Consider the following 6000-nt stretch of genomic DNA (forward strand, 5'->3'; position numbering starts at 1 on the left):
AATTCCACCTATATACTCAGAGTGTAATCCATGCTGCAGGGAAACATTACAATATAACTAATTCTGCTGTCATGTAATGAAATATTTATAGGTGTAGCCTGCAGGAATTTGCATAAGGCCGGGTTGAGTTACACACATTGTAAGGCATGTGAGCCATTTACACTGTGTTAACCGAAGTAGCTACACAAATATACACTGTTATTTTGGGTACAATTTAATCAACAAACAAAAGTTATTTTGAAAGACAGGACTCTGATGAACAAAACTGTACTTTTGCTTGTGTGGGAGCGCAAAACAGAGAATGTGTCATTTAATATTATTATTATTAATAAACATAATTATAGTATTATATTTTGTTTTCAAATTTTGCAAATAAATAAATAATTTTAGCATATTTACGTTTTTTTGTGTATCGTTTTTTTGTTAATTTAAAACAAATTTTATTTTGGATTTAAGGTTTAGTTCTCATTTGTCTTTTTTTTATTGTTTTTATGCATAGTTCTTTTTTGTTGCTTTTATATAAATTTACATTTTCTAGTAGCATCCCTTTTCTTTCGTTTAGTTACTTTTGAAAAGTATAATACATAATAATCAGCTAAAATACCTTGTTGGATGGGAAAAAGCAAACTTTCCCCCTACAACCATTCCTATTAGTGAGGCTGCATTTTAATGTGAACAATGTTAAATCTTCATAATATTACTAACACTTAAATGTTCCACTGCCCCCAGGATAGCTGGCATTTATGAAGGCTGTGTTTACTGTCTATATACTTTGCATATTCACAATGGCTGAGTGAATACTTCACAGAAGTAACAAAATCTATGCGGTACATTTACATACATATAACAAGGAAAATCAAAAGCATAGTATGGTTCCTTTACATAAAGCAAAGTGTGAAAATAGGGGTGATTTATGTACAATCTTAATGTGGTTGTCTGGGGATTACTATTGTCTGCATGAAAAGAAACTGCAAATGTTAGGTGTGACATCACAGGTACTTGTATGCTGCTTGTTTGATCCACAATATGATTACACACTCTTGTTGTTGCTATTGTTATTATCCTCTATTTATAAAGCACCCACAAGTTCTTTCCTCATTTGCACTTATATTAAGCTCCTACTTATTATTATTTCCCCTTTGTGTGTACCCTTCTACCTCTGAGTCTTTTTCTAGTTATGCACTCATGGTTCTAAAAAAAGAAATGCACTGTATACATATCTCAGAGTATTGTAAAATTGGGACACAGAGCAAAATATATACTGCCAACGAAGAATACATGGATTGAGAAGATGAGGAAACTCTGCTGGCTAGAACTTTCAATGCAGTAGGAGAACATACTTATGTTGTATTGTGGACCAGCTGTAGCCATTGGGCTTTCAGTAGAACCAAGTCACATTAACTATAGATCACATTTATTTTTACTAAAATTAAAAAAACAACAACAACAACCCAGTATTAATTACAAATGAAACCTAAATAAAATGATCTGAGAGGGGTACCTAGAAAAATAGAGAAAGTAAAAGGGATTAACTTTGAGGTTTCACGTGATCAGATTCTCTGGCACTTTTGTTTGGGATATATTTGTGTATCACCTTGGTGCCTTTATTTAATTTCAGATTGCTCAAGGTTATGCACTGTAGGGCTGGCGATGTTTGACTGGTAATGTTTAAGTAAGTGGTCTGTGGTACATTAATACCACTTCACGCCTTTAGTCCTTCCGACGGCTTCATGCCAACCCACTTTGTCAGCACGGGTGGATCCAGATGAAGACAATCGGGGCACCCCCCTGGAAGCAATCTTCATCCAAATAAATTGTGGTTTAGAGGTCCGATCAGCCAGGAAAAAGGAGTGGATCTAACCTGGGACCAACCAATCAGAGTGAAGGAGGGGCGCTGCTATGCAAAATCGCCCTCACTAGAAAAAGTCTAGGTCTGCCCCTGCTCATCAGTGCGCCACTGGAAGTATGGAAAATATTAAACTTTATACAGAGGGCATCTGTTTTCCCTAAAACAAGAACTAATACAAGGACTGTGACATTGTTCCTAATACTTAATACCATATTAAAAACTATTGTCAATGTGGCTTTTTTCATACCGTGTAGCAATAATGCACAAGAGCCTATAGAAACAAAACAAGTGTCAGCTTTCATTAGCCTGACTACACAAGACTGCCGACATCAGATATCTGATTGCAGAGATGTGCCCATCTTGAGGCCAATCTGAAGCAGCTATGTCAAGTAGGGGCATCATAATTTATGGAACTGATTTACAAAATGTATATTTTCTTGCTGCAAAGTTCTAAATAAGTGGTGTCTACTTTGTTAAATGAAATAGTGATTCAACTAAAATATTTCTCTTTTCAAGTGCACACTGCTAGTACATAAATATTCATGTTACCTTCTAAACATGGATGCGAGGGGTTCCACAATATAATAATATGATATGTAGAGGTTTACAGAATACATAAACTGGCTAAATTAAAATATAGACATAGTACTTTGTTAAAATTCAGACAATAAGCATATTAGAGTAGGGAAGCATGATCCTAATATGATTATAACAGAAGATGACCATACTAATTTTCATGTAAGCCCCATTTTGGATGGCCTACCATTAATTTTTGTTTCTATACTGTTTCAGTGCAGCAGTGCCCGATATACTGGCACTTTATAAATAAAGGGTGATAATAAGGTTTTAGAAAACATTTATACTTATGTATTATAATTATGCATTGATCAATATGATATGAAAATAGAACCTAGTCATTCTTAATATCAAGTTATAAAATGACCTAATGCTCTTCCCACAGCTATTAAATAACCAATAAGCTCCCATATAAAAATAAAAATTATTCATTGGCTAAACTACAACAGTATATTGAACGATGAATATTCTAACACACAATTTAAGCACACATAGTTCTTAAACAGAGTGAGAGCTCACCCATTTCTATTTAGTATGCTGAAAAACATCCACAATCTCATATTCGTGACCCACATTGGGTTCTAAACAAACAGCCAGCCTGATTGAACGTGGTACATAACAAATACTCCCCTGTGAATGATCCCCTACGTTTGTTGAGATTATTTTTTGTCCCATCAGAAATTTGCTTAATAGTTAATAACACTGTCAAAATAAAAAATGCCCTTAGTCCTAACTGAACCATTTAAATCTCCAACTTAAAATAAAGGGTTAAAATGTTTGCTTTTATTTTTCTCCTAAGCGACATCGTTTGATATTTCTTGCTACTAAATGATATGTTTGATCCTTTTCCTGTGTTCCGTTCCTGCTTCCTTTGTTGGGAAGGGGTTAATTGCATTACAGATATATGATATTTTTTACACTGGGATATGATTTGCTTTAAGTATTACACAGTCATATACACCGTCCAGCTCTATTTGGGTAACAGTATTTTTGCAGGAAACATCACAGACTTTTACAAGATATAATTATCACTACAGTGCTGGTAATGCGAGTTCTGTCTCATTTTTTTAAGACATCAATGGTGACATGACGGAGGTAGTCTGGAGTGATGTTTTAGACATGGCTGAATAGCCTGTAGCCTGGATGCATTGCTTCCTGTCTACATATTATGACTTGTAACGGAATATGGATGATAGTGACAATAACTTATCAATACTAATATCAATGTAATCTCACTAGCATCAATATGAAGTAATTTATGTTCATTTTGCAGTTATCTAATTGTAGTGTGGATGAATCTTGTTTTTTAGGCTGTGGCAGTTTAATGCTATTTAAAGAGTATTTTTTTATCATAGTCATTTTGTAACTCTATGTCTGTTCATGTTTGTAGAACTTACTGTGTTCACTAGAAGAGTCATTGGGAAGCAAGAGAACGGTTGCTAAATTTGTATAGACAAGGAAAGAGCAATTGTGTCAAGTATTGCAGACAGGTTCATGTTTTACATCCATCCTATCAGGGGAAATGTTGATCTGATGTTGGTGTTTCGTAAGTCAATTCTTCCTGGCTTCTGTTCCGTATAACATGTCTTCCATCGTGGTGTTCTCTAAGTCATGCCTTGCATGGTGCCTCACTTGGCTTGGTTGGACACATACGCAGCAGTATCGGTTAAAGGACCTAATTTCATCTCGTGTATGTCCAGAAAAGAAGACCACAATCAACCGATGTGTGCTGTCATCTTCAAATCGCATAAACAGGCCTCTGTGATACAGGAAGCAGGCTGACTGCTTGACCTAAGTACTGAGCAGCCAGCTCTCATATAATTTGACCACTCACCAAAATTGGACATTGGTTATAGTGTTCGGTTCTCAGATCGAGAAGCAGGACCGGTGTGTGTGTGTGCAGAGATGGAACTAGCGAGGGCCCTGGTGCAGGGAAGCGGGGAGGAGGGAACCGGGGCCCACAGCTCACTAGTGCACGGTGGGCCACGGGGCCCACTGTGCACTAGGCCCCATTATCTATATGGGCCACGTTTGGCACCGCACCTGCTGTACTAATGGTAGCTCCAATACTGTGTGTGTGGTCAGTTTTACTTTTCTTGAGCTAGCCTATGTTGAGGAAGGGAGGGGGCTGGATCTCATTGGTGGATTCCATTTCTGAGATCAGCATATTTAACGAGTGTGGTGACTCTAAAGTGTGCATTCTCCTTGCTCCTCAGTATTTATATTGAAGAGATTTTAGTTTCTATAGTTATATAAATATTGGCTAAAACTGCAAAGATTGCATATTGTTTTCTGCCCACTACAGATGTTAAAGCATACACCATAAAAATGCAAAGATGGAAACAATAGACACATACATAAATCTAAAACCAAAGAGAGACAACATTAGTAGCAAAAAGTAGAATTAAATAAAATAAGGAAAAATAATACTGTGACAGATGTGAATTAAAGAGTAAAAAATACAATCTAGATTCTTTAATAGATTTGCTTTTCAGAGATGATGCTGAAGAGTGCACAATTATAGGAAATGAGGTTGGACATAAAAATAGCATCTTGAGATGCGCCTGCCTCCGCATCAGCAGCAAATATGCCTGGTTTACGAAAAGTCAGTGGCGCACGCAGGGGGGGTTTCTGAGTCTCTAGAAACCCCCCCCTGCGCTAACTAAGTGGCCACTGTCCCATACAGGAGCCGCGGCGCTGTCAAAGAAGCGTCCGCGGCGGTGCTGTATTGTATACAGCACCGCCGCAGACGCTTCTTAGACAGCGCCGCGGCTGCTGTATAGGACAGCGCTGGCGAAACTGAGCTGCTGCTCTCTCTCGTTTTTTTTTCTTTTGTTTTTTTTTTGGGTCGGTGGGGGGAAACCCCCCCGACAATCCTCTGTGCGCCGCTGAAAGTCATCATCATCCTAACAGGTGTATATGTGTTTTCTGTAGGTCTGCCCCATTTCCATAAGCACGCATTTACTGCTCGCTGCCCTTTCCCTCCCCTGCCTGCTCTCTCCAGGCATAGGCGTAAGTGCCAGAATTGCGCAAATCTGCATAGATGCATATGCATGTGTCCACTTCCTGGTCATCCACAGAGGGGGATACGCTGCGCAAACTGGCATTCCTCACCCCTCGGAATCAGCCCCTTTATGTGTAACACAGACACACATATATTTGTGAACACTTCAGACTATTATTTGTACCACACTATTGCTAGACTGTGACTGGGACAGAAGGAGTCAATGCAGCTCTTTAGCATCAGTGTCCACCTTGAGAAATGATTCTGCTGCAGGCGACTGTTCAAGACATTGTATTGATCTAATGCTTTCTGTGTCTCCCCGGAGCTACCGAGAGGACGGATAAAATGGATGGAACGAGTGTGCCACATCAGGAACTATTCAGCAATATATCTCACACAATTACTCCAGAGGAGGGAGCAGCGTGTGTACGTGAATAAATATTACTGATATTCAACAGTTGTAATGTCTGTAAATCATGTATTCTTCCAACATATCTTCTTTATAAATCACGTCCCTGTATTTGTAGATTTATGTTTTGATCCACAATATTCCCTTTCTTCTTTTCTATGT

The sequence above is a fragment of the Mixophyes fleayi genome, chromosome 10 (genome assembly GCF_038048845.1).
Source record: "Mixophyes fleayi isolate aMixFle1 chromosome 10, aMixFle1.hap1, whole genome shotgun sequence".
NCBI classification, from domain to species: domain Eukaryota; kingdom Metazoa; phylum Chordata; class Amphibia; order Anura; family Limnodynastidae; genus Mixophyes; species Mixophyes fleayi.